The 27946-nt window shown below is 52.1% G+C and overlaps 9 non-coding genes across 9 annotated transcripts; 7 read left to right on the forward strand and 2 right to left on the reverse strand.

The window, feature by feature from the left end:
• Nucleotides 1-4384: 4384 nt before the first annotated feature.
• TRNAP-AGG (transfer RNA proline (anticodon AGG)) lies at nucleotides 4385-4456 on the reverse strand. Its single transcript has one exon. It is a non-coding gene; the product is annotated as a tRNA-Pro (tRNA).
• A 2194-nt stretch (nucleotides 4457-6650) lies between these two features.
• TRNAK-CUU (transfer RNA lysine (anticodon CUU)) lies at nucleotides 6651-6723 on the forward strand. Its single transcript has one exon. It is a non-coding gene; the product is annotated as a tRNA-Lys (tRNA).
• A 1104-nt stretch (nucleotides 6724-7827) lies between these two features.
• TRNAP-CGG (transfer RNA proline (anticodon CGG)) lies at nucleotides 7828-7900 on the forward strand. The gene has a single exon. It is a non-coding gene; the product is annotated as a tRNA-Pro (tRNA).
• Nucleotides 7901-11232: 3332 nt separating this feature from the next.
• On the reverse strand, nucleotides 11233-11305 carry TRNAR-CCU (transfer RNA arginine (anticodon CCU)). Its single transcript has one exon. It is a non-coding gene; the product is annotated as a tRNA-Arg (tRNA).
• Nucleotides 11306-12441: 1136 nt separating this feature from the next.
• TRNAK-CUU (transfer RNA lysine (anticodon CUU)) lies at nucleotides 12442-12514 on the forward strand. Its single transcript has one exon. It is a non-coding gene; the product is annotated as a tRNA-Lys (tRNA).
• A 3257-nt stretch (nucleotides 12515-15771) lies between these two features.
• Nucleotides 15772-15844, forward strand: TRNAK-CUU (transfer RNA lysine (anticodon CUU)). The gene has a single exon. It is a non-coding gene; the product is annotated as a tRNA-Lys (tRNA).
• Nucleotides 15845-21926: 6082 nt separating this feature from the next.
• TRNAK-CUU (transfer RNA lysine (anticodon CUU)) lies at nucleotides 21927-21999 on the forward strand. Its single transcript has one exon. It is a non-coding gene; the product is annotated as a tRNA-Lys (tRNA).
• Nucleotides 22000-22729: 730 nt separating this feature from the next.
• Nucleotides 22730-22801, forward strand: TRNAP-AGG (transfer RNA proline (anticodon AGG)). The gene has a single exon. It is a non-coding gene; the product is annotated as a tRNA-Pro (tRNA).
• A 2841-nt stretch (nucleotides 22802-25642) lies between these two features.
• Nucleotides 25643-25715, forward strand: TRNAR-CCU (transfer RNA arginine (anticodon CCU)). Its single transcript has one exon. It is a non-coding gene; the product is annotated as a tRNA-Arg (tRNA).
• Nucleotides 25716-27946: the final 2231 nt, after the last annotated feature.

The following is a 27946-nucleotide window of genomic DNA, read 5'->3' on the forward strand; positions in this document are numbered from 1 at the left end:
TGGAGCACCCTCGGGCGACCTGCGTGTTGAGAATGCCCGGAATTCGCCGTGTCCCCAGCCGGAGAGCAGCTGGGGGCGGGGCGAGGGGTAAGGCTCCACACTGACCGATGGACGGAAGGACAGACAGCGGCTCTGCCACCCCCGGGAGCCCTGAGGCACTGATAGAACTCGGGGCGGGCCAGCCCGAGATGATCCCGCGACACGCGGACACGCGGCCCGAAATGGGGCAATGTCAAGGGACCCACCACCGTATATGCGCAAACAAGCCCGTGAACCCAAAATAATTGTTAGACTTAACTGGATTCCACTTGTTCGCATAACTCCATCCGTACTTCCTTTGAATTATCTAAAAGAAATTTATTTTTATTTAAAAACTTATTTTGCCCCAACATTTCTTGGTCTGTCCTTTGGACGATCTTGAGTTGCTGGAACCAGCGACCTGGAGGTGGATTGCTGGAGGGGATTGGAGACCCCGTGGCGCCTGCCGCGACACCTACCCTGCTCACGCCCTCTGCTTTAGGATCCAATCTCCCGGGATTCAGGGTCAGAAATGAGACGTCCCTGGAGGGAGCAAGCGGATCCTTGCATGCCAGGCGTGAGACCCGGGAAGGTCGGGGCTGGGGCAACCCCTGCCACAGCCCCCTCCCGGCTTGGCTCTCCAGAGCAGAAAGGAACTTCAGATACATAATGGACTGGGAGTGGGGCCTAGGGGTTGTCTGCTCCTTCCCTACCCCAAATTCTGGAGACAGGGCGCCTCGGAGAATCTGCTGAGGACTCAGTGAGATTTCAGACTCCACCAACCTCGATGTGTGGACCTGGCCTGCATCCTGAATCCAGCCAACCAAATGCGGAGTGGAGGTTAGGAGGTAGCTGGAACCTGCATGCGCACTGAGCACGAGAGAACACTGCAGCATCACCGTTAATGTTGTTGGATGTGCACATGGCATTGCGAGTATTTTAGAACAAAGGACTTTATTTGTAGAGATATTTGGGGGGAAAAAAAAGGCAAAAAGCTTTTACGGGTGAAGCAATGCTATATGTGCTTTAAAATACGTCAGAAAAAAAGGAGAGGGAGATAGATTTCAAAAATACACGGGAATGGGCCGTGTTCCGCGCGGGCCGCAGTCATGGGCGCGGGCGGCGGGAGCGCGGAGCGGCCGGCGGTCCCTGCTCCTAAAGCGCGGGGCTGCGGCCTCGGGGCCCGCCCGCCGCCTACTCCCCGACGGCGGGGACCTTGAGGCCGCGCCCCCAGGCTCCGGGAAGCGCTCAGTCACGTTGGCCGCTGTCGTCTTACGGGCGGTTCCAGGTGAGACCGCGTCCGCCGCCTTCCCGTCTGGGGGTCCCGCCCTCTGGGCCTCGTAGCCCCGCAGGCCTGTCCCCAAGTACCGTCACGGTGGGGTCAGACCTCAACCTAGGGGTTTGGGGCGGACACCAGCGTTCGGCCCGTAACAAGATGGGAGCCGCATTTTCCAGAAATTCCTCTGGAAGTTCGAGTTTGCCGAGGAGAAATCCGGAGGCAGCCAGAAGTGTGGCCTTGAATTTCAGGGCTGCTCTCCTGGGAGCCTTCGTGAAGCACCTGCTTCCCTGCTGCAGACGAGAGACGGGCGAGGACTCTCCAGGGCTGGGGACGGCAGTGGACCCCCGCGAGCTCCAGACCGTCCACCTCGGTGCTTGGGCTGAGGTCGTGGCAACAGTTTCCCTGACTTTCCTCCCCCACCTCATTCGGTGCAAGCCCCTGATTTCCCGTGACCCCAGACACCTATGGTCGCTTTACGTTTTCCTGATGGACCGTTGCTTGATTTGGTTGTGGGTTCTGGAAAGGTGGTAGATTCTATTTTTCCCAATTATTGGCTTTCTTCCTTGATGTTGAACTTGGCCATGTGACTTCAAAGGCATCTGTAAAGTAACCAGAGCTGACTTGCAGGAAGAAACTTTAAAAGCTGTGTGCGGGTCACCCCTCCCCTTCCTGCCCACAGTGTGAGAACAGCATGTGCACAATTAGGGCTGCTTTTTCACCCTGGACCCTGGAATGAACACACAGCCACAGCCAAGCTACAGCCACTGCAGCTGATAGGTAGCACCAGCAAGAAATAAACAGTTGTGATACTGAGAAAAAAAACAACAACAACATGGGAATGGAGGAGGCTGTGGTGTTTGGGGGCAGGGGGTTATGTAATTCTGCTCGATTTTGTTGTTGTTGTTTTTAGAGAACTCTAAAACTAAGGATTATTTTGAAAACTTTATTCTTTGATCAAAGAATGGAGAGGTGCGAATACACCCTCTCCTAAAGTTTATTTTATTTTATTTTTAACATCTTTATTGGAGTATAATTGCTTTACAATGGTGTGTTAGTTTCTGATTTATAACAAAGTGAATCAGTTATACATATACATATGTTCCCATATCTCTTCCCTCTTGCATCTCTCTCCCTCCCACCCTCCCTATCCCACCCCTCTAGGTGGTCACAAACCACCGAGCTGATCTCCCTGTGCTATGCAGCTGCTTCCCACTAGCTATCTATTTTACGTTTGGTAGTGTATATATGTCCATGCCACTCTCTCACTTTGTCACAGCTTACCCTTCCCCCTCCCCATATCCTCAAGTCCATTCTCTAGTAGGTCTGTGCCTTTATTCCCGTCTTGTCCCTAGGTTCTTCATGACCTTTTTTTTTTTTCTTAGATTCCGTATATATGTGTTAGCATACGGTATTTGTTTTTCTCTTTCTGACTTACTTCACTCTGTATGACAGACTCTAGGTCCATCCACCTCACTACAAATAACTCAATTTCGTTTCTTTTTATGGCTGAGTAATATTCCATTGTATATATGTGCCACATCTTCTTTATCCATTCATCTGTTTATGCTAAAGTTTATTTTTTAAAAAAACCCACTGGAAATTTTCAGCTACTATTTCTTCTAAAACTATTTAGCCCCATTTTTCTCCTCTCTTGGGTCTTCAATGACTCCAATATTATATATTTTGTTAAAGCCCCACAGATCCTTGAGGCTCTGTTATTTGGTTTATTTTGTTTTTTAAGTTTATTTTCTCTGTTCTTCAGATTGGGTAACTTCTATTGTTCTGTCTTCAAGTTTACTGATTCTTCTGTCTTGTTCATTCTGCTGTTGCCCATCAATTAAGCTTTTTATTTTGGTTACTGTATTTTTCAGTTCTAAGTTTTCCATTTGGCTATTCTTTATATCTTCCATTTATTTGAGACTTTCACTTTTTAAATTTGTTTCAAGTAGCTTGTAATTGCTACTTGAAGCATTTTTACCACGGCTGCTTCATCCACCTTTACCCTCCTTGGCAGATGGTTCCAACATTTGAGTCGGCGTTTCTTGATTGTCATTTCTCCTTCAAGTTGAAATTTTCCTGGTTCTTAGTTTGACCAGTGATTTTCAATTGCATCTTGGACATTTTTGGTATTACGTTATGAGACTCTAGATCTCATTTAAATCTTCTGGTTTGCAGCCTTCTCTGACTAGATGCCCCTCTGGTAGGGAAAGAGGGGGCCGCCCTGTTGCTGTCTGGTGGGGGCAATTCACACAGGGTGGGACCTCCTTACTGCTGGGCTGGAGTAGGTGCTCGTGCTCTCCACTAGGCCTCGGATGATGCCCCCTGGCTGGGGGGAGGAGGGGCGCCTCTTACTGCTCCCCATGTGGACAAAGAGAAGGTTGGGGCAACAAGGATGTCCATCATTAGAGGCTGGATTAATGCAGCGCGAGGGTGCTGCTACTAGGTTCTGGGCCACCGGCTGAGGTGGCTCTGAGGTTTCTGTTCAGATCCCAGGAAAGGAAAGGGGAAGTGAGAAGAAACTGCGGCCGAAGTTAAGGGGTCCCCTTCGTGAGGTGCACGCTCAGGGCAGTCCTACCCAGCCGCCCTACTCTCCCCTTTCGCCCCGTGGGAGGGGTGTCTCTGGAGGCTCCCCGATCCTCCAGTGGTCATTAACAACAGAAGCAGCGCAGCCCGGCGACCAGAGCCTAGCTCACCCGCAACACAGTTGGGGGCTTTCCCGGACCGGGGCCCGGGTGGAAGTTCCCCAATTCCCAGCCCAGCAGCGTCGGCTCGGCGCTCCCTCTGGCGGCCAGAGGGGAAAACCACCTGGGAATGTTGAGCCTCAGAGGGATGGGCGGAGGGCGAGGTATCCCAAGCTGAGGCTGTGGCCTCCGGCTGTGCGTGGAGATCTCTCTCCTTACCTCCCACTCCCTAAACTAATATGGAGCCCAAATTCAGGACTCAGATTCAGGACTTCTGGCCCTTCCGATCAGGCTGGCGGGCTGGATGTGGGCGGTGGAGGTCGATGGGCCCTCAGAGCCATATTTCGTTCCCGCAGGAGTCCCTGGGCTGGGTACCCTGGGAGTTCTTGGGATAAAAAGGTGGAACGGGCTCGTCCGGGATTTGAACCCGGGACCTCTCGCACCCTAAGCGAGAATCATACCCCTAGACCAACGAGCCACAGCAGACCTAAGCGTCTGACTGCTTATTCCAGGTTATCTTCACACCATTTCCCTGTGCAGCCTCAGGTCCCCGTTTTCTCCATTCCGAGCGGCCCCCGCATTGAGCTCGGATAAGTTCAGCTCTCAGCCCTCGAGAAGAGGATGGCGCACTGTCGCCGCCCCTGTGAGCACCAGGTCTCGGAGGCTGACGCTCTGCGGATCCGGGACTCCCTTGTGCCTCTCCTAGTCCTGGGCTCGGCTGGCGTCTCCACGCCCAGAAGACTGACGCCTCCACGGCAGGGGAACGTGAGGGTCCTTTCTTCTCTCTACAGCCCAAGGCTCGGGACAGAGCTAGAGTCACGGTGCCTGGATTCCTCCGTCCCGACGAGCCCACGCGCGACGCAGCTGTCGCTCTCCTCCATTGGAAGCGAATTGGGATTCAGAGAAATGTGCGTCTCATGAGGCTTAGGGACCAGGAGCACCGGTCACCCCAGAGGACCAGTTAGTGTGGCCGGGGCCTTTCCCGGGGCCCTCCCGTAGGAGCCTCCGTCCCTGAGCTGGTGGCCTTGTCCACAGCCCCCACCTCTCCCAGCCCCGGAGGCTCTGTCCTCTCCAGAGCTCTGCAGAGGGTCCCCAGCCCGCTCTTCCCTGTGCAACCCAGCGCCAGCACTAAAATGTTCAGAAGAGCTCATGCCTAGATTCCAATGGGCTTTCTCACACCTGAGATACTACCCTCGCGTGTCCCTCTTGCTCCTGCGACCTCGGTGACCCTCCTCTCCACCGAGCATTCTGGCTCCATTCTGCATTCATCCCACAAACTCCCTGCGCCGGATCCTTAGCCAGGCCCCGCGCTGAGAACTCTGCAGGGACAAGATTTGTGGGGACCAGTCCCACCCGGAGAGGCCGTGATCTTTGGGCACGGAGAGGCACACACCTGTAAGGGAGGGGTCACGGGCTGGGGCAGGAAGGCTGGTTCAAGTCCTGACACAGGGGCAGAGTGAGGAGGGGGAGATGGGGGAAGGGCAGAGTGGGTGGGGTTGACTGGAGTGCACGTTGGAAGAGGGGCTGCTGCAGGGTCCGAGGGTGGAAGGAGGGGAACCACACAGCCTTGCTGTGGGGGGAAGGCCCATGGCCTAATGGGGTCTCGCAGGCCTTTTAAGCCAGGGATTGTGAGCCCCAGCTCCACCAGGAGCAGGGACTGCGTGTTGGGTCTTGGAGAAGGTTTCTGTTGCCCGGGTTTGGGGCAAATGGAGCTCCAGCTTTGGACATCGGCATAACTTAGCTCCTCCTACAGACCCCCGAGGCTGGGACGAGGGTGTTCTGGTTACTTTGCTAAGGCTGGGCTGTCATCCTTGGTTCTGTGGGGGACTGGGAGGGGGTAAGAGGGTCCTCATTCAGTCTAGCTCTTCTGACTTTTCAGTAGCGGCAGCTTTTCTAGAGTCTGGGACTTTGTGGGGAAGTAGAGGGAGGTCAGGAACAGAATCCCACCCAGGATCGGTTTTCCTAGCGGAGCAGGAATGGTAAACGATGTGCCCCTCCCCCAGGGACCTTCTGGACAGATGAACCATTGTGGGTGGGACCCAGGGCCAGGTTCGGATTTTTCCATTATATTCCCAAGACATTGGTGGTCTTGGGCAGGCTGTGGCTCTGTGGAGTCACAGAGGCGAGGACTCTACAATGGGACAAACAGAACTGGCCAATGAGCCCTCCCCTCTGGGACTTCGTGGGCCTCTCTGTGGCCCTGCACATAGATCCGCAGAGGGGTGGGAGGGGGCTGATTCTTTGGGTCATTTTAAAAGAATTGGAGCCATAAATAGGCAGGGGCTCGGTACTGAGTTAGGGTTTGGGTTTATGCAAGCAGAGGGAGTGTCAACCCAGGCTCCCCTGATCCTCGAGAGAGGCTGTTCCTTGCCCCCATCCTCAACCCCCAAGGACCACCCTGAATGACGCCGACCCAGGGCTGTGGCTAATGGCCCCACGCCAAAAATTCCACTTTAACACCAGGTGAAAGATTCCCTGTCCGCTGACAGCTGGCTGAGAATGGGGGGCAGGGTGGGGGCGTGGTGCCGGGTTTGGATGTCCAGAGTCCCAGGCAAGGACTGTGTCCAGCCGCCAGAAGGCCGACTCCGGGGGCGGCTGCACCTTTGCCATTTTTTGCAGGACCTGCCTTTGGGACTCTGAGGAGCAGGGCGTCAAAGATTGCTCTTGTCTTTGCCCGGCTAGCTCAGTCGGTAGAGCATGAGACTCTTAATCTTAGGGTCGTGGGTTCGAGCCCCACGCTGGGCGCAGCTTTTGCCAAGCTGGGTTGAGGGAGTTCAGATTCGCCAGACCAATCACAAGACCCTTGGACAAATTCCAGGACCTCGACCCACCATTGCCTGAGCTAGGGTTACAGACCAACGTGGAGCTCCGGAGAAGGCATGGGACCTTTGCTTGGTAAAGGAAGGAGAGACAGGGTGAAGTCGGTGAAGGCACCTGTATGGTCTTTTTTTTTTTTTTTATGATTGTCTGACCTCTTGGAGGGGCCTGTTGGCTAGGAAGAGACTGCCAACCCCAGGGTCAGCTAATTCTAGAGAAAGCAAACAGTTTGCAAACCAACCAATTTCCAGTCCACACCCTGACCCCACTCCTTATCTAACTTTCACGCACCAGGCCAATATTTCCCCTGCCCCAAATCACCCAGGGCCAGATATTAGACCCGTAGGGACAGCCCTTACACCCTAAAACCCACTGAATTATTCAAACGAGCCACCCACTGTTTACCACACTCTGCCTTAATTTTCCCGCGGAAAGGATTTGCCCGAACCGCAGGAGGCTCCCAAAGGGGTCGTCGCCCACCCTGCGGCGCTTTGGGGATCAACAGGGAGAGCCAGAATCCTCTATCGGAGCTCTCTTCTCCCCGCCGCAGGCTGGCAGCCCTGGAGCCCGGCGCAAAAAGCGGAACCTTCCCCTCCTTCCCCCCTGTTCCTCCTCTCCTAGAGATTCTAGGGCAGGGGCCCCACCGTAGGCGACCAGGGGCTACTTGATGCCGGTCCCCTGCCTCCTGCCTGCTCCCCAGCCACAATCCACAGCCCCACGGCTGTCAGCCTGAGGCTCGGGTTCCCCTGGAGAGTAAGGTGCTCTCCGGGTCACCCAAGCCTCTCGTCCCCGCCCCCACATTTCTGCTCTTCTCTCCCCTGGGGCAAGAATCAATCCCCTGTGGTCCAGGAATCAGTCCCCCCCGCCCTGTCCGGGCTTAGCGGACCCCTCTTTCTGCCCCTACCGGCCTGGGTTTCCTGGGTCTCCCCGCTGTGACTCCAGTGCTCCTCCCAATCCACTTCGGAACAAACCCTAGTCGCGGGGCGATGGGAATAGTTGTGAAGGAAGCACTGGGATATGGTTCACTAGGGAGGCTCGTTGGTCTAGGGGTATGATTCTCGCTTCGGGTGCGAGAGGTCCCGGGTTCAAATCCCGGACGAGCTCAAGTTGTCTGTCCCGGTTTTTCACTGTTTTAAAGCTCGGGGATGAGAGGCCGAGCCTAGAGACTCATCCGGCCATGCGTGTTGCGCTCCGCTCCAGGCCCACCCCTGCTGACCCGGGCCCCCGCTCCTCCGCGTCCCTGCCCTCCTCCCCAGCCCGGGGGACCTAACCGCAGAGGTCCAGGCAGCCCTTGAACGCCCCAGTCCCCAAAAGCAGCTACGTTGAGTTCTTCGATCAGGGCAGCTATTCCCCGGCTGGACACTGGATTCCTCCAGCTGGTCCGACTGAGATTGCTGCTTTAAGTGTAAAAATACGCATTGGCTTTTGAAGCCTTTGTCCAAAAAAAGTAAGAAGTCTGATTACGTGCTGAAATGATACTTTGGATATATTGGGTTAACTAAAATACATTACGCTTAATTTTACCTTTTTACTTATATTTTTTAAATCTGTGGGAATTCCCTGGCGGTCCAGTGGTTAGGACTCTGCGCTCTCAATGCCGGAGCCCCGGGTTCGATCCCTGATCCGAGAACTAAGATCCTGCAAGCTGCGCGGCAAGGCCAAAAAAATTAAATTTAATTAAATTTAAAGACTTAAAAAAAGATCTGCTGCTAGATGAATTTAAATGACAGATGTGGCTCGTTTTTGTGGCCTTCAACAATGGACTGCGCTGGGCTAGAGACATGACTTTTGTTGTTGGGGACAGAGGTCCCAGGTCCAAATGCTGACCGAACCCGTAGTTGTAAAAACATTCCCTTCCGTTTTAGGGCCTGCAGCGGGGGGAGGGGGGGGGTCGCATTCCTCCCAACCCAGGCTCTGGACTCAAGATGTTTAGCCCTGTAGGCCTTAATTTCACCATCTGTTAAAGGGGGACAGTTTTGGTTCAGAACAATTTATTTAAAAGACCCTCCTTTCCCCCACTGCTTTGTAGTGCAAACTTTCACAAATCAAGAATCTGAGTACGTGTGATTCTAATATTGCGCTGCTTTGTTCCATGGTCTGTTTACCCTTGTGACCAAAATAATTTCTGTTCATAATAAATCTTGGTATTCAGGAGTGTAAATCTCCCAAATTTGTTTTTCAAATTTGTTTTTGTTATTGTTGGTCATTTGCACTTTCATATAAGTGTTAGAATCAGCTTGTCAATTTATACAAAAATAGTGATTGGGATTTTGATTGGTCTAACATTGATTCTGTAGGTCAGTTGGGGGTGATTTGATATCATTATGATAATGTCTTTCAACTCATGAACATGATGTGTCCCTTCATTTATCAAGGTCTTCTTTAATTTATCGTAATAGTGTTTTATATTTTTCTGAGATAGGTGTGGCACATCTTTCATTAGAATTTTTGCTAGGTATTTGATTTTGTGGATGCTATTGTAAATTATATCACCTTGAATATAATTTTCTATGTTTTGCAGTTACATAAAAATACATTTTTGTATATTAATCTTAGATTCAGTTACATTATGAAACTCATTATTTTTTATTATTTTTAATCTGTAGGATTTTCTACCTATTTAGGCATCTCCTTTGTGAATCATGGCAGTATTGTTTAATTATTTCCAATCCTTATTTATACCTTTTAACTACTTTTCTTGCCTGATTGCACTAAGACCTCTAATAAGATGTTAAATTGAAATGTGATAGGAGGCAGTCTTGTTTTGTTCCAGAATTCATGGAGAGAAGCTTTCAAAATTCTTCCATTAAATATGTTTGCCATCTTTTAGTTTAATAGTTATTATTTGTCAGTTATTATTGCTATGTAACACTCTCAAATGTAGTGGCATAAAGCAATATTTTATTATGCTCATTGATTCTGTGGGTCAGGAATTCAACAGGGAAGAGCAGGTATAACTTGTGTCTGTTAAATTTGGGGCCTGGCTGCAAAGACTTGAAGTCTAGAAACATCTGGAGGCCCCTTTAACAACATATCTGTCATATGAACTGAGATGAATCAAAGACTGAGCTCAGCTGGTGTTGTGGAATGGAGCATCTGCACATGACCTCTCCATGTGGCTTGGGCTTCCTCACAGCATGGAAGATTCAGGCTAATTGAATTTCTTACTTGGCAACTTGGAACCCCACGTATGTGTTCTACTGAACAAGATGGAAGTTGCATCCCCCTTCATGATTCAACCTTGGAGGTTCTACAATGTCACTTCTGCCATACATTATTGTATGAAGAAGTCACAGCCCACTGAGGCTCAGGGAGAAGAGACACAGATGCCACTTCTCGGTGGAAAGAGTGTCAAATAATTTTGTGGTCATTAAAAAAAGTTTTATTCAGACTCACAGATATAGAGAACAAACTAGTGGTTAACAGTGGGGAGAGGGCAGGGGGGAAGGGTATCACAAGTGCAAGGAGTTAGTAGGTAGAAACTATTATGTACAAAATAAGCTACAAGGATATATTGTACATCACAGGGAATATAGCCAATTTTTATAGTAACTATGAATGGAGTATAACCTTTAAAATTTTTTTACAATTTACTTTTGGGTCTTTGTTGCTGCACGTGGGCTTTCTCTAGTTGCAGCTAGTGGGGGGCTACTCTTTGTTGCGGTGAGTGGGCTTCTCATTGCGGTGGCTTCTCTTGTTGCGGAGCATGGGCTCTAGGCGCGCTGGCTCAGTAGTTGCGGCTCGCGGGCTCTAGAGCGCAGGCTCAGTAGTTGTGGCGCACGGGCTTTGTTGCTCTGCGGCATTAAAATTGTGAATCACTATATTGTACACCTGTAATTTATATAATATTGTACATCAATTATACTTCAATTTTTTAAAGTTTTGATATATAATAAATTGTATACATTTAAAGTGCACGATTTAATATCTTTTGACATTTGTGTACACCCAAACCATCACCACAGTCAAGGTAATGAACATATTCATCATCCTCAAAAGTTTTCTCATAGCTCCTTGCTCTCTCTCCTACCCCTCAACACCAGTTTGCTGAGATTTTTTTTTAAAATCAGGAATGGAGGTTGGAGTTATTAAATGCCTTTACTGCGTGTATTGAGGTGATCATATGGTCGTTTTTTAGTCTATAAGATGTACATTGATTTTTAAATGTAAACATTCTAGATAGATAGTTTAAAAATACATATCAGAACTTTAAAGATATTGCACCTCTGTGAGATGCTCCTCACCCCCCAGCTAGCCTCAGTGGGTTCAGCCCCATGTGACCCCAGCTCCCTTCTTTCCTCGCCTTCAAGGGTGTAAAGAAACACCCGTCCCCTAACCTCGGGGGTCCTAGAAGGTGCAGCTCTCAGAGACGTGGCTGACAACAGTTTTTGCCGACAGAAGCCACCCCAGCATAGTGATGCCAAAATTGTGAGTTATTACCCCGGGTGGGACTCGAACCCACAATCCCTGGCTTAGGAGGCCAGTGCCTTCTCCATTAGGCCACCGGGGCGCACTACCTGGTAGCTGGCTTCCCGTCCGGGACCCGCCCCCTTCCACGCTTCCGGCGCCCGATGTCTGTTCCAGCATTTTGCTGTGCTGGTTGCTTTGTTTAGGGCCCATCTCGGACACCCCCGTGCCCGGTCCCGCTGGGTCCTGGGGCCTCCCCAGCTCATCGGCCGCCCAAGTCCCCGCCGCGCCTGGTGGGGACGGAAGAGGGAGCCGGGCCGTTGGTGGAAGTCGCCCTGCGTGTGCATCTCCGGGACTGGACCCCGGACCCCAGAACACCGAGCCTAACTTCACCCTCCCCTTGGGGGTATCGGGACCGAAACTTCCCCCAGGTTCCCTCCTCCGGAGCGGAGAATCCCGCCTCTTCCCAAGATGGGGGAGTCTGGGTGACCGAGTACCGGGAGCCCTCATCTTCGTTCTGGCTTTTTGGTTTAAGGGTATGGTGCTAGCCTTGGGGGCGACGGAGTCTTGGGCATCCCGGAGTTTTCAGACCCTGTCTGTTTCAGGTGGGGCAAGCCGGGAAGGCTCCGAAGCCCCCTCCAGGAGGAGGAGTTCCACCAGGTCTCCCCTTTTTAGTGCCCAGCACAGGGGAGGGGGTCGCTTCGGATTTTTCCAGCTGGAGTAAGTGTCCCTCACCCTCCGCTCGTCTCGCCTGGAGGCGCGGGGGGACAGCGGGACCCTGTTGGGAAGGACACTGGGACCTGTGGACAAGGACCGAGGTGGGGGTGCGGGGAGAACCTCTGCACTCGTCCTCGGACCGGCGCGGCACCTTGTCCCACGACGACGCCCCTGAGGCTCGGACCCAGGACCTGGCCCCGGGATCATGCTGAGGAAGAGAGAGGAGGTCGCAGCTCCTCGGATTCCGGACTCCAGACTGCGGCCTCAGCGACCCCAGACCGCAAACCGCCCCACCGGAGCACGCGGCAAAGGGGACCCGGTTTGTCTGCGGCGGAGGCTCCGGTGAGTGGGCCACTGTCCAGGGATCGGGGCCCCGACATTCCTCTGCGGCGCTGGAACTTGGGCCACGAGTGGGAGACTGAGCTCCAGGATTCGGCGCCTGTGCCCGCCTGCGGAACTTAGAGGATGGGAAGAAAAGGGGTAGGAGTAGCCAGTCACCTGGGCCCTACCTGTCCTTGCGCCGCCCGGCTAGCTCAGTCGGTAGAGCATGAGACTCTTAATCTCAGGGTCGTGGGTTCGAGCCCCACGTCGGGCGAGTCTCCTATTTTAGGGATCCCTGTCTCCTGCCCAGGCTTTCAACATCTCCGAATGCTGTTTGGAGAGATCTTCCCGAGAAAAGAAACACAAAATCCCAGTCTCCTCATTCTATGAGGAGGAAGAAGGAACCCCGTTTGGGGGTGTGATTTTCCCTCAGAGGAGACATTTGAAGTGGGGGAGGGGAAGGGGTGTGGCTTAAACATGGAAAGGCAGAGCCAGGCCTGGAGGGGGTCCCCACCCTATGGGTGTGGTCTAGGATCTGCTCCCCTGCTGACTGGGGTCTCCCTGCCTCACTCATACCCTTGAGTTGGCTTTGTGTGGGTCGATAGGGCCCCCTACATCCTCACACTAAAGGAGACTCACATTCTACCCCTCTCTATGGGTGGGTGGTAGGGTCGTCTTACCGCAGGGAATGCTCCAAGTGAGGGTGCTGGAGGGGAAAGCATCCAAACCTGGGGATCGGGAGGAAAAGAGGCCAGGTAGGATGGGGACACCCACCTAGGAGGCAGGGTCCTAACATCCCATTGCCCTTTGACTGAGGATCTGTGGTCACACTCCTGCTCCTAGCAGAGGAACAGGCTTGGATTTCAAACCACCCTCAGCCTCCTCCACTGCTGCCTCTGTCTCTGCAAGCAAAGGGCCTCAGAGCAGCCCTGACCCCAGAGCCCAAGGAACTCAACCAGTCTGCTCCTCCCGACCGCCCTGGGCCAGAGCCTGAAGCCTGGTAGGGACCCACACCTGGATCCTGGTCTCTGGAGGCCCCCAAGGCATGGGAATGAGGTGGAAGGAGCTGAGGACCCTCCCTGGTCTACCTGCCTCCAGGGCACCAGGCTCTGCCTTCCTCTTAAAACACCCCCTTACCCCCCTAAGGCTGCTGCCACTGTGGATGCAGGGGGGGTTGCTGAACTGAGGCTCTTATCTCAGGGACGTGGCCTGTACCGCACCTTGGACCTGCCTTTTACGGCTCTGGACCTTTGGGTTTAACTGAGGCCTCCACCCAGATACTCTTGTGCTCCCAGCATGAGTAAATATTACTATCTCATTGTGGAGCCCAGAACAACCTGGAATCCACAAAATAAAATAACCCATAGGACACCTCAAGATGTAGCCTCCTGACCTTTTCCAGACATGTTCTGTTCAGACCCACAAGAGAGAGCTGGGCCCCCCTGGGGAGCCCTTTGCAACACCCTGGCCCCTGCACGGGTGGACAGAGGAGGCTGGGAGCCCAGGTGACAGAGAGGATAGTATAGGAATAAGGAATAGACATGTTTAAAATTAAACCTGACCCCAGCATCAGGGGCCAGATTCTCTCTTATTTTAGGGGCCAATTTCTACCTTCCCCTCTCAAATGCAGGCAGCCCCACACCCGCTGCACCCACCTTCCCTGCCCCAGCCCTGAGATGCTTCTCTCCAGGGACTCCTCCCAGCATCCAGGAGACCCTGTTGCCATTCACAGTCCTACTGTCACTGTGGTTCTGTGGGCAAGTTGGTACTCAGTGTATCCCCAGCCTCAGCTCAAGGCCTGGCTCAGCCAATGGTTGTCAGAAGAATGGACAATACAGTCCCCACCTAACAGGGAGCAACACCACTTCCGAGGAAGGAAGAGAGGCAGGGGAAGTAACTGACCTTGATGGATTTCTAAGGGTATATGTCTAGCTTTAGGAGTGAGAAGCCCTGGATTCAAATCCTGGACAAGCCCTTCCCTTGCACTCAGGACACTTTTGTGGTGTGGATGGAATGGTGGGCCCTGATTCTAGGTGCCTTACGTTATGATGGAGAGCAAAGAGGTTGAGACAGGAGAGAGTGAAGAGAGGGGGTCCTGGAGCCGGAGCCCTCCCCTCCGCCATCGTTGTCCAGGTCTCACTTGGGGACACTGTGGGCTGACCCATGTCCCTGACCCATGCATCCATACTTCCGTGCACAGACTCCATCCCTGAACCTCAGTTTCAGGAGAATTCTGTGCTTCCTGGAGAGATCCTGAACTGGGAAATCTCCACGGCCAAGTGGCTTATGGTCTGGGGTCTTGAGCCTCCCCATAGTGTGGAAAGTCAAGGACACAAATCCTGGGCAGTTCTTTTAGGGTTGAGGGAGGGTTGCAGGACCAGGCTCCTCTATTCCTCATCTGGACTTCACAGATCTGGACCCACCAAGCCTGGGCTCTCAAGAGCCTCAGTTTACCCATCTGTAAAGTGGGGATAGTAGCAGCTCATGTCTCAGAGATTTGGTTGGGATCTTAAGTTACTTAATTTTTTGGTAAAGCATTTAGAACAGTGCCTCAAGACTCCTGCCTGAGCTTCCAGCCTGTCTGCCCACCCCAGGCCACCCCAGGCCACCCCAGCCACCTCCCTGAGCAGGGCAACTCTGGGCTGGTGGAAGCCCAGGTTTTCTCCCTGAGGCCCCTCTCAGTTCCCGGGGCCCCTCTTGCCTCCCCACCTCACACTCCTCCCCACCCCTTTGGGCAGGAACCTGAACAGTCTTGTCCTAGATTGGCAGCCCCTACCTCTGGATCCTAAGGGCTTTCTCCCACCAGGTGATCCGGCTGGACTCAGAGTCAGGGTTCAGCAAAATATTTCAAGGACAGGAGGAATCCACGGGTCAGGCCTGCTTTCCATCGCTCTGAGGAAGAGGCTGGGTTCCCGCATCCCTGGCGCCATCTCAAGACGGCGCACCCACCTCCCCTGGCTTCAGGGTGGTGCGGGGACCCTGGCGTCAACAGGTGGGCCTCAGGCAGTGTCAAGGCCCAGAGAAAGACCGGATTCAACTCGGCGACCGGCACCATCCAGGATCTCAGACTGACTTTTGGGGTTGGGGTTGAGGACAATGCGTGCAGCTGAAAACGTCCATGATCTGGAACAGATCCTGGCATCTTCCTGAGCCGAGACGCGACTTTAACCTAGATATTCAGCGACAACATCTATGTGGGCCCCTTGTCATTTTCGGGCCGCGGGGCCGCGAGTCCCGGGATCAGCTCGGGCGCGTCAGCCCTGAGTTCTGTCCACGCCGCAGGGCTTCCAGCGGCTGCTGAGCCGCCGGCCGTTCGTCCGTCCGTTGGTCAGTGAGGCGCCTCACCCGCAACCCGGCACAGCTGCTCCCTGGCCTGGGGACGCCGAGAATTCCAGGCAGTCTAGACCCACAGAATGCCCTGAGGGGACTCCATGTCCCCGCTGACCCCGGGACCTGCCCCATCCAGTCATTTGGGAATGGTCCACAGCCAGTCAAGTTTGAAAACTTGGCCGCAGTCAGCTGATCGCACTCGCCCGGCTAGCTCAGTCGGTAGAGCATGAGACTCTTAATCTCAGGGTCGTGGGTTCGAGCCCCACGTTGGGCGGGCTTTTTGGCGCCTATTGTGGATTCCGGTCCCACGTGGGTTGGTTTTCTGCTCCCAGCTGTCCACTCCCGACTAAAATGTGCCTTGTTGGAGGCACAGTGAGCTGAAACACACAAATTCCTGCTCACCGGAGGAGTCCGGGCTGGGTCCTGCCCTCGGAGTTGTCTGCTCCTTGTAGCGGGTGGGGCCTCTCATGGCAGCTTCTAGACTCCCAGGACAAGGCAAGAACCAATGCCCTTTAAGGCCGACAAGGGTTTTCCTCCTCGGGGAAAACTGTCCCCAATTAAAATACAAGAAAGTGTGAAAACCTGGGATCCTCCAGGAATTTGACTCTCTTGCACCTAATCGAGAATCATACCCCTGGACCAATGAGCCATTCCACCAAACCTCCTCCTCCTCTCGCTCAGAGACACTGCTCCGTTGAGGGAGAATTTGATCCAGGTGTCGATCAGGTAGGTGTCGATCAAGAAGGGGAATATAGGGCTGTTCAGTAGTTCCAGTGTCTGTTTTGCCTCCCTCCCTCACGAGGCCCAGGAGTAGATACCCCCGATTGGTCCCCGTGTGGGGCCGCTTGCGGGCGAGCTGTTCACCCTGGAACAGGGCTGCGAGTCTCCTCCCTGCATGTGTAATAGGAAAGCCGTGGTTTCAGGGGTCTCCCGAGAACGGAGAGCTGCAGCTGCGCGGTCTTCCTCTGGCTCCCGCCGTACATGGAGCAGATAATCTAACCCTCAATCTGAAATCTGACAGCGGCTGCGAACCCGCGAACCCACAGAGTCAGATTCACAGGTGCGCACGCTAACAACTGAGCTATCGGGGCGAGCTTCGCATAAATCACCTGTAGACGGGCTGAGAGAGTAAAAAAAAACGGATGATGTGGTGGCTCGTTGGTCTAGGGGTATGATTCTCGCTTTGGGTGCAAGAGGTCCGGGGTTCAAATCCCGGACGAGCCCTCTCTTTTTCTTTCAGCGTTTTCAGCGGAGGACGGAAGATCGACCAGTGGAGGCTTCGGAGAGACGCAGACGGCTTCCTCTGAGAGTGGGGTCAGCGCGCAGTCAAAGGAGATGACTCCGGCAAACAGCGAAGGAAAGTGCATTATTGGTTGCTCTAGGGGTACAGGTCTTATGGCTCGGGATGGTCACTGCTCAAGTCGCAGGTGAGCCCTACTCTTACTTAAGGTTGCGTTTTAGTGGTGGGGAGAAGGAGGGAGAGAGAGAGAGACAGACTCCCGGGCTTCCCTGGGCAGAACTTCAATGTTGGGTCCTGCGCTCGGCCCCGGGGCTTCCCAGATGAGAGAGAGAAGAAATGGCGCCATGGATCCAGAGGGGTGGGGGAATGGTTGAACATCTGGGAAGGACATACCGACTGCAGAGCGTGCCCCAGAACCCGACCCCCGACTCCTGGACACGGCTCTCGCTGTTCTGAGGGCAGCGTCCTCTTACTGCCCAACAGGACCGGAGGAACCTCCTCCTCCTCCCCCTGGTGAGCTGGGAGGGGCATCGTGACCCGCCCAGGTGTGGGGTCTGGTTGGTGGGCTAACCCGCCTCACTCTAGGGGCCGCGCGCCGCCCCCCCCCCCCCCCCCCCCCCGCCAGGCCATCCTAGGACATCCGAGGCCAGGACCGTAGCTGGCCGGCTGATTCAGTCGGTAGAACAAAGCGACTCTCAAAGTCAGCCTCGCAGGTTGGAGGCCCCACGTGCTCGCTTTCTTGGTTTTGATCTCACCGTGGCGGGAGCTGGGAGCGGAGCCGGGAGAAGCGGGAGCAGCGCGGGGAGGCAGAGGCGGTGGTGGCCGTTTCCTCCGTGCACTCCGCAGGGGTTTGGTGAGCAATTACTGGGTGCCAGTACTTGGGGGTTCGACTTCTTCCAAAGCGAGCGTCCCGGCGATCGAGGCCCAAGGACCCTTCGCGCGCCCCCGCCGGCTCTTGAGCAGTCCGCCTGCCCCGCGCGGCCAGGAGCTCCTCGCCGGCTTTGGCCTCGCGGGTCCCCAGCGCGCTCGCGGCTGCGAGGAGGCCTGCAAAGTGACCGAAGAGCGGCGCGGGGACTTAAGGCCGGCCGTCCTTCCTGGCCGGGGGCTCTTTGTCGTCCGAGCGCGGAGGAGAGGCGGCGGGGACCACCGCACTGGGGGGAGAGCAAGGGCTGCTGCCTACTTTGTCGGCACAGGGAGCGCTGGGTTTTCTCCCTGCCCATGGGTCCTGGGAACTCTACATTTCCCGGTGGGTCTGAAATTGGAGTCTCTTCTTCGAGCCACTTCACTGGCCTTGTCGGTCCCACCCCCGGGGTGTCACAGCGTCATAGGGGAGAGCCAAAGGTTGGAGGTCGGGTGGCTCATTGGTCTAGGGGTATGATTCTTGCTTAGGGTGCGACAGGCCCCGGGTTCAAATCTACTTTTTCCCCAGTTCCGTGTCTCAGCCCCACTCAATGCCACCCACTGTGGTTTAAAAAATTTCACTGAGGACCAGTAACCAAAGCATCTCCACGAGTCTCGCAACAAGCTACTTTTGTCAGTCCAGGTTCGAGGCACCGAAGACGGGAGAGGTCTTTCCTTCCTCTGTGCATCAGGAGCCCCGTCTTCACCAGCTGGAGGCCTCTGAAACATCAAGCCTGGGCCCACACTGCCGGGTCAGGAGGCCAAGGCATTAGCCTGGGGAGAAGCGATGGGTTGCTGGCGTTTGCAGCCGGCGTCCTGAGCCCGCCCCCACCCCAAATCCAGTCGCTCTACCTGGCGTGGCCTGCTGTGTCTCTCCTCCTTCCCTGCCCGAGGTCGGTAGGAGTACCGTGGCCCTGGATCCCAGCGCCCGCCAGGAGCCGTGTCCCCTCCGCCCTGTTCTGCAGCTCAGGGGGCCGCCTTCGCGAGGCGCAAGAGGTGGACACCAGGAGCCCAGACACCAAGCACCGGGACCTGCTATCACGGGAAAGTTCAAAATTCAAGCATCTGAAGAACAATAGTGGGTGTGTTGTTGGTCTGAGGCTATTATCCCACGTGGTTACACCCCCACCCCATGTCCTGCCAGCTCAATAACCTCAAGCAACGGATTCAGGACAACACACACCTTACCACGATCAGAGAATATCTCGGACCTGTGAGTAAGCCTAACAAAACATGTTCAAGAACTCTACAGGGGTGGACATCTGTTGTGCAGAACCCTGAGGTGGGGATGGCTCCAGGCTCCAAATTCCTACAAAACAGTTGCTCAGTGGAAAGGCACCTTTCCTCAAAGTACCCCGGAGTGAGAGGAAATTGGGAGGGAGGTTAACTCCTCCAGCCTTTCCCACTTCCCTGGGCACACTGGCCCAGGAAAAGTACCCCCCCCCCGTGGGGTCTCAAGTGCTTGCTGGCCGACGCCTTCAGCTTGTGCTGGAAAGAAGAGTGCCATGGGGTGCCAAGAGCATTTGCCTCCCATAGGATCTTAAGGATGGTTATGCTGGAGAGGAGGAAGCAGAGAAATGGGTGGCAGAGGGTCTTTCTTTTTGTTTGGGATGGTGAGTTTGTGTGCCATGAACCAAGGATCATGAATAATCCAATGCTGGGAACTTGAGGACCAACTGGGGTGGGGGGAAATCAAGTAGAAAATTTGGTTTAAAGTGACCCATGACTGGTAAGTCCTTGAGCCTCTAGCAGAAGTAAACAATTTTCTGTAGAGAAATACACTTTTATTCTAGATCTCACAGGATTCCCCACACAAGGAAAATGGGCTACTCACAATGAAAAATAACAAGGAAACGAGGCACATGAGCAACAACCAATGAACAATAGACAATGGAAATAAAACTGGAAAGATTTCAGATGCTAAGATTATCAGACACAGACTATAACACAACTATCTCTACCATGTATAAAGACATGAAAGACAATAATGAAAATATATTTGAGAACAGGAGCTCTGTAAAATGCTTTAGAAGAATGAAACAGGACTAAATTTTTCTAAAAATAAAAATATGCAAAAATTGAAACAAAACTCAATAGATGTATTAACAGTTGGTTTAAAAAGATGAGAGAAATGGTAAACTAAAAATAGGTCAAAATAAATAATAAAAAAAACAAAAAAAACTTAAAATATCCCAATATGATTACAAATTAAGCAATACACTTCTAAAAATTCCATGGGTTAAGGAAGAAATTACAATGGGATTTAGAAAATACTTAGAAATAAATGATGATGAAAATACTACATACCAAAACCTTTAAGACATGGCTAAAGCAGTAGTTAGAGGGAAATTGATAGCCTTAGATGTGTATAATAGAGAAGACAGGTTGAAAGCTAATGACAAGAAGTTAGAAAAAGTACAGCAAAAATAAACCCAGATAAATTAGAACAAGGGAAGAAATGATGAAGAGATGAGCGTAATGAAGTTGAAAACAGGCATACAATAGAGATTAATGACAAATCTTGGAAGGCAGGTCTTGAAAAAAGCTAATGTTATTGATAAAACTCTGCAAAAACTGGTTAAGAAATAATGACAGAAGACACACATAACCTGTATCAAGGAATGACTTTACACTTATTGCATAATTTAAGAAGATAATAAAAGCATATGCTAAACAACTTTGTAAAAATTTAGAAAAAAATATATAATTTTTTGAAATATTAAACATGCCTTAATGGAATCAAACTGGAATAAAAATGTAAATGATCTTAAAACTAATAAAGTGAATCAATAGTCAAATATTACCCTCCAACGAAAATTCTTGACCCAGATGGCATCAGTGGAGCACGCTAACAAACATTCAAGAAATAAAATTTTAGTCTCACACAAAATCTTGCATAGAAGAGGGAACCTCTGAACACATTTTATGAGGCTAGCGCTATTCTGATATCAAACTAACCATGGACAGCATGAAAAAGACATTTAAAAGCACACAATCTTGCTCATGAAAATAAATATAAAATCTTAAAATATTAGCCAACCAAATCTTACAAGATGTAAAAAGAATAATATGCCACGGCCGAGCTGAATTTATTCTAGGGAATGCAAGGTTGATTTGACAGGAGAAAATTGGTAAATGTATTCAATAAATTCAGGGGAAAGTGTCTGATACAATCCAACTTTCATTCATGATTTTTAAAATTCTTAGTAAATTAGCCAAAGAAGGTAATACCGATAACTTCTCAAATTATCTACAAAATACTGCAGCAAATTTCATATTTGTAGTGAAACCTTGAAAACATTCTCTCTGAGGTTAGAAATGCAACAAGGATGCTGACACTCTCTGCTTCTATTGAACATTTTATTGGAGACAGTGGGTCACCACACATGTGGAGCTTCCCTGGTGGCGCAGTGGTTAAGAATCAGCCTGCCAATGCAAGGGACGTGGGTGTGAACCCTGGTCCGGGAAGATCCCACATGCCGCGGAGCAACTAAGCCATGCACCACAACTACTGAGCCTGCGTGCCACAACTACTGAAGCCTGAGTGCCTAGAGCCTGTGCTCTGCAACAAGAGAAGCCACCGCAATAAGAAGCCACGCACCGCAACGAAGAGTAGCCCCCGCTCTCCTCAGCTAGAGAAAGCCCGTGCGCAGTAACCAATACCCAATGCAGCCAAAAAAAAAAAAAAAAAACCTAAACATGTAACTACCATATGACCCAGCAATTTGGGTATTTATCTCAGAAAAATGAAGACTATGTTCACACAAAAACCTGTACACGAGTGTTTATAGCTGTTTTACTTTAACAGCCAAAAAAACTGGAAATAATCCAGAGGTCCCTCAAGGGGTCAATCGTTAAACTAACTGTGGTACATCTCGCCCTAGGTTTTCACCCTTGGCGCCGCTCCCTCCGTCCCCCTACGCCCAGCTGCTTCTCCCTACACCCGACGTCAGGTGGGCCGGGCGGGCACAGGGGCCAGACCGGGTTCCCTAGCTACTGGGTGGTGAGGGAAGTCCTGGACGAGAAGCACCCTTGTTGCAGCAGGGAGCGGCGGTGGGGAGTGGAACCTGTGGCGGGGAACCCCCTGTGAGGCCCAGGAAGCTTTGGCCGCTGACCCGCCCCTGCTGCCCACGTCTAAGTCATTACCTATTCTAGGTCCCATCACCTTCACGTTACCCCCCATCAACATGTACAACGATAGCATCAACTTTCGGGTGCCCGGCTAGCTCAGTCGGTAGAGCATGAGACTCTTAATCTCAGGGTCGTGGGTTCGAGCCCCACGTTGGGCGAGTTCTTTTTCTGGTTTGGACCTTTTGTTTGGAGTCCTGAGAAACTCAGCAGGTAGCGACTAGTAACCAGGATACCACACCTGGGGGAGCGGCTTTTCCAAGCAAGGCGTTCCTGTGACCTGCCATCAAAAGGCACTCAATGCAGGGCAGAAATAGAGACACAGATGTAGAGAACAAACGTATGGACACCAAGGGGGGAAAGTGGTCGGAGGTGGGATGAATTGGGAGATTGGGATTGACATATATACACTAATATGTATAAAATAGATAACTAATAAGAACCTGCTGTATAAAAAAATAAAATAAAATAAAATTTAAATGAAAAAAAAAATTAAAAAAAAAAATAAAAAGGCACTCAACGCTGCCCCGCCGGACCCGGAGCTCCTTGCTGGCTTTTACCCCAGCGCGGCCACAAGCGCGCTCCCGGCTGCAAGGAGTGTTTGCTAAGTGACCTAAGGGCCGGGCGGGGACGCACGGATCGCCGGACCTTCCTGGCCTGTGGGCTCATTGTTGTCTGAGCGCTGGCTCCACCAGATTTGCAGGGGCTGCTCCCCTCTTTGTGGGCATGGGGAGCTCTGGGGTCCTTGCCTCGCTCACTGGTCTTTGAGCTCAACACTTCCCGGCGGGTCTGACATTGGAACTTCCTCCCCACACCACTTCACTGGCTTCCCTGTTCCACATCCGGGACGCCAAGAAGTCTTAGAAGAGAGCCAAAGAGTGTGCTTTGTGTGGCTCGTTGGTCTAGGGGTATGATTCTCGCTTAGGGTGCGAGAGGTCCCGGGTTCAAATCCCGGACGAGCCCACTTCTTTTTACACAAAAACAGTTCCTCTGTAGAGATTTGGGAACTACCTGAGGCCCCAGACCTTGGGCATCGAACCCAACACTGCAAGAGAGAATTAGAGAAAATATTTCAAAGCCTCAATGTGTCTCCAGGTGCTTTTAAAATTTTAGTAGGAGTCTGGGGGGGGGGGGCGGTCCAGTGGTGCGGACATCCCGGTTCAGGGCGCTGCGCCTGGGGCTTCGATTAGGTTAAGGCCGGTAGGGGAGAAAATCCGTGAGAGGCAAGAGTCTCCCAGAGTCACATAGCTTTCAGGGTTCAAGTCCAGCAATTACTCCAGTGAGACTCAAACATCCCTGCTAAGTGTCCAGTAACGTATCCGCCGTGACTACCCAGCTGGGAGGATGGATGAGGCACTTAGAGACGGCACCCCAGGCCTTCCTCCCCTTTCTTTATTCCCTTTTCTTCCTCCTCCTCTTCTCTCCATTTGCTGGTTACCCCTCACCTGGGTGCTCCCAGGTCTGCCCTGGTCCCGCTGCCCCAGATCGGGAAAGGGTTCCCGGAGCCCGAGCGGGGTAGTCCTGGGGTCCACGCCATCAGGACAGGTATCCTGTGCCCCGCTCTGGACGTCAGGCTGTGATAGTCCCCTTTTTTGGCGGCTGGGGGTCCCGGTTGGGTTTGACTTTGACCCTTAAGGAGTTCCAATCCCAGAGAGCTGCTTTCCGTAAAGGGCGAAGGTTCCCCGCTTTCCGGGCAACCGTGGGCCGGGGTCACCCCTCAGGCCAAATCTCCTCTTTCTTCCAGAGTCTACCGCAGAATTCCAAGGCTGACTCTTGAATTAGATTTCCTGGGCGTGGGGCGGAACTGGACTTCCCCGGTAGCGCAGTGGTTAAGAATCCCCTTGCTAATTCAGTGCACACGGTTTCCATCCCTGGTCCGGGAAGATCCCCCATGCCGGGGAGCAACTAAGTTGTGTGCCACAACTACTGAAGCCCGCGCGCCTAGAGCCCGTGCTCCGCAACAAGAGAAGCCACCGGAATGAGAAGCCCGAGCACCACAAAGCAGAGTAGCCCCTGCCCGAGGCAACTAGAGTAAGCCCGCGCGCAGCAACGAAGACCCAACGCAACCAAAAATGAATAAAATAAAAACATTTTTTTAAACTTTAATTTATTGGTTAAAAAATTATTAACAGCTTGAAGGAAGTTACAAAGAAAACACTCCAGCAGAGAGTCGAGGTTTCCAGTAACACGAATGGGCGGGGTTTGGGGGACCAATCCTCCCGCTAAAAACAACTGAAAATGTTGGATATTAAAAACAAACAAACCTCAAAGCAGTGAAGAGCTTGTTTTTGGGAAAGTAAAGAAATTCCGGGCCCAGTTTAAACGGATGTGGAAAACCAGAGGGATGCTGGAGCCCCAAAGCTGCGGTCGAACCAAGGACACTTGCCAATCCCGGCAAACGCGACCGCTTCTAGACCAAGGCAGAGCCTAGGACCTGCGCCTGGATTCCTCCTTGAGTCTGTCACCCCCAAAGATGAGTATGTACAGAAACACATCCGTCCCGTCCCAACGGGCCGCCAACTGCTTCTGGAAAGCGTGTTGCCTGGGGTCTGCTCCTCCTCCCACCTTCTGCTAAAATGCAGTCGATTTAAGAGGAGAGCCTGTGCCGAGACTTCGCGCACCCAGAAGACGAAGCACACCCCCGGAGCAAGGGGGCCGCGTCTACAGCGTCCTAGTTCCTCTCAGTGAAGGCCGCGTTCCTCCAAATTGGTCCCTGTGCAGTCTCGGGGGTGGCGGCTCCAGCCGCCCTCCCGCCGCTTCATCCGGGCCTGTGGCCAGACTGCCAGGACCAGCCGGACAAAGGAGATTAGAAGACTGAATCAAAGTGTGTTCTCTGATTCTGTCCTGGATTTTTTTTGGACTGTGCGTTAGATAATCTTGTTGCTCCAATGATAAAAGATACATTTGGGGTGGGGAGGTGGCGAGAGGAGTCTCTGAGGTACCGGGAGCTCTCCTGGGAGGAGGGGGGCGGGAAATCTTGAGCGGCTCTGGATTCTCCTGAATTTTTACATTTGGATAAATTACAAGCCTTAGTGAATAAAGAAGGGTGGGTTGCGAGGAAAATTGCAGGGGTGTGTCCAGATACCCGGGACTTCGGCTTTGTATAGCTCCATGGGGAGGGGTTTGTTCTGGCTCTGGGCCTGGAAAAGCGAGGCCCGGTGTAGAACATTCCGCGCGCCCCCAGCCTCCTGTACGTAGGCCAAGCCCTGAGTGACAGCGCCCTGCGCAGGAGGCTGCGGAGGAGGCTCTGACTTCCGCCTGCGGGTGAGCCTCGGAGGGTGTGGAGGGGTCTCCTCCCCTTGCACACGGTGTTGGTCCTGCATCATCTTCCTCCAGCCCTGCGCTCTCCCTGGTCTTCTGTCCAGTCGGGGCCCGGGAGGACCGAACATTTATCACACACACTGCAGTCGGTGGTCCGGCCCAACACACCACTGATCCAGCCAGGGTTCCTCACTGCTCGCTGAATCTGTCATCCGGAGGAGAATCCAGGGCGTTCCGGAGCTTGGAACTCCTTCTGGAGGAACCCGACAAGCCAGACTCGGCGGTGCCCGCGCTGGAGGAGCCACAAGAAGGCAGGAGAGCGCGGCGGGCGGCGAGTGCGCGGTCTGCACAGGAGCTCCGCCAGGAGCGGCAGTTTCTGTTTTGTTCACGACTGCATTCCTGGAGACTTGGATAGAGGTTGGGACGTTGCAGGGATTCAGCCAAGTTTTGAGTAGATACTCAAGCCAATTCCTGGAGCATTTTCTAGCCAGTGCTGACGAGTTATTCCTTCTTCCCATATTCTCAGAAAAACTTTTGGCAGCTGCCCCAGTGGCCTAATGGATAAGGCACTGGCCTCCTAAGCCAGGGATTGTGGGTTCGAATCCTACCTGGGGTAGTATGAGGGGGCACTCTATCTCTAGATGGAGGGGCGAGTTTTGGGCTACACAGAGGAAAATATGAGTCTTTACAAAATTCGGAGATACGCCACTGACCTTAAGGGAATGCGAGTTAAATTTACAGATGTTTACTTCGAAAAGAAGGGAAGGAGAAAGACCTTAAGGGAAAAGAAGGGAAGGAGAAAGACCGTGTACCCATACATCTTAATGGAAAAAATGTGTGGTTTCACTCTGTGTTTTGGAAAGCAGTCTGGTACACACACCTCTTTGATCCTCTAATTCCACTTCTGTGAATCTGTAACAGACAATACTACCGATGTAGGAAGTTTTATTGCAGCAGTTTGGTAAACAATAAATAAAAGGCAGAGGGGAATGACCATCCGTAGGAGAGAGATGGAATACATTTTGCTTCATTAATAGTGTTCAACCTCAGAAAAGAACGTTCAGTCTATCCCGGTTGACTTGGAAGATCCTGCTATGAAAGCCGTATATGAGCCAATTCTTTTTTTTTTTTTTTTTTTTAGTATAATTGCTTTACAATGGTGTGTTAGCTTCTGCTCTACAACAAAATGAATCAGTTATACATATACATATGTTCCCATATCTCTTCCCTCTTGCCTCTCCCTCCCTCCCACCCTCCCTATCCCACCCCTCTAGGTGGTCACAAAGCACCGAGCTGATCTCCCTGTGCTAGGCGGCTGCTTCCCACTAGCTATCTATTTTACATTTGGTAGTGTATATATGTCCATGACACTCTCTCACCCTGTCACATCTCAGCCAATTCTTATAAAACAAACGGTAACTCCCAAACCGCAGCTGTCCCTGCATGACTGCCCAGGAAAGAATCTGGTGTGGAAGGGCCGAGGAGGGAAGGGGAGAAAAAAAAAGAGACTAGCAAAATGCACAAATATTCAGGTCAAAAGGTAAACAGAATATGTGGAGAGCAGACGTTGCACCTTTGATATGTGAATGTAAGAATTGAATGGGCGCTTACAGAAGAGTTGGAAGTAACGTGGGCCAAAGATAACGTTGACTTTATCTGGGTTAGGACTGTGGGTGATTTTCTGCCTGGATTTCTGTTATAAAGTATAGCTACTTTTGTGACTTTTTACAGTTCCTCCGGGGTGAGAAAGGGCCCTGTGTCCTCGGAAACATCACGCTTTTCTTTTCTTTTCTTTTCTTTCCTTCCTTCCTTCCTTCCTTCTTTCCTTCCTTCTTTCCTTCCTTCCTTCCTTAATATCTAAAGAGGGCAGGGCAAGTATCCGTAGAAGGGAGAGAGAATCGCCCCTAAAAAGACACCTACCGCGGTTCATATTTGTCTGCTCCGTTAAACTGCAGGCGTCGAGCCTGGTGAGGAAGGAAACAAAAATGAAAAGCAGCAACTTCATCTGATCCGGAATCTGGCCCCCTTTCTTCCTCTTTCTTAAAAATCCAATTTGTTAACTGCTGTACCCTTAGTGCCTGGTATACATTAGGCGCTCAATAAACACTTGAGTGAATGGATGACTCTATTAGGCGAGTGGTCTCTGGTATGTTGGGGCGCCCTTGGGGCCCAGAGCTTACGGGAAGACGCACGCTCCCAGCTGGAAGGAGCAGCCCGGCCCGGTGGGTTTCGTCGGCCCAGGCCCGCGGAGTCCCGGCTCCACCCGCTGACCAGGAGACCTGGGTAAATCCCACTGGGCTGCCGGGAGCTTCTCCTCCCACAGGAGCTGTCAATGGTGCTCCCGCTTCATCCTCAGGGTCATGCCAAGTAGTATGTACATACTCCTCTCTGAAAATATGCATCGCCCTGGTGTATCTGGGTAGCTCAGTTGGTAGAGCATGAGACTCTTAATATAAGGGGCGTGGGTTCGAGCTCCACGTTGGGCGTGTGCCTTTTTTCCTTTGCACCGTAGGCGTCAGGGAAGGGTGACAAAGCCAGGATTCCCCTTAAATACATGCCCAGTAGGTGTCTTTGAATGAAAGGTTTTAAGTTTAGCAAGACTTAGAAAGATGATATTTATAATACTATATCAATAAAAAAAAGGACAACCAAGAAAACAACAATAACAGAAAAAAGAATACAAAAGGACAACCAGATAGAATGTGCCTCCTGAGGGGATCCTAGAGGCAGCAAATGTCACATTTGTAATTTAAAAATTTCTAGTAGCCCCATTAAATTTTTAAAATGAAATTAATTTTAATAATATATTTTATTTTAACCAGTTTATTATGATTTCCCATGTAATAA

This window comes from Eubalaena glacialis, chromosome 13 (genome assembly GCF_028564815.1).
Source record: "Eubalaena glacialis isolate mEubGla1 chromosome 13, mEubGla1.1.hap2.+ XY, whole genome shotgun sequence".
NCBI classification, from domain to species: domain Eukaryota; kingdom Metazoa; phylum Chordata; class Mammalia; order Artiodactyla; family Balaenidae; genus Eubalaena; species Eubalaena glacialis.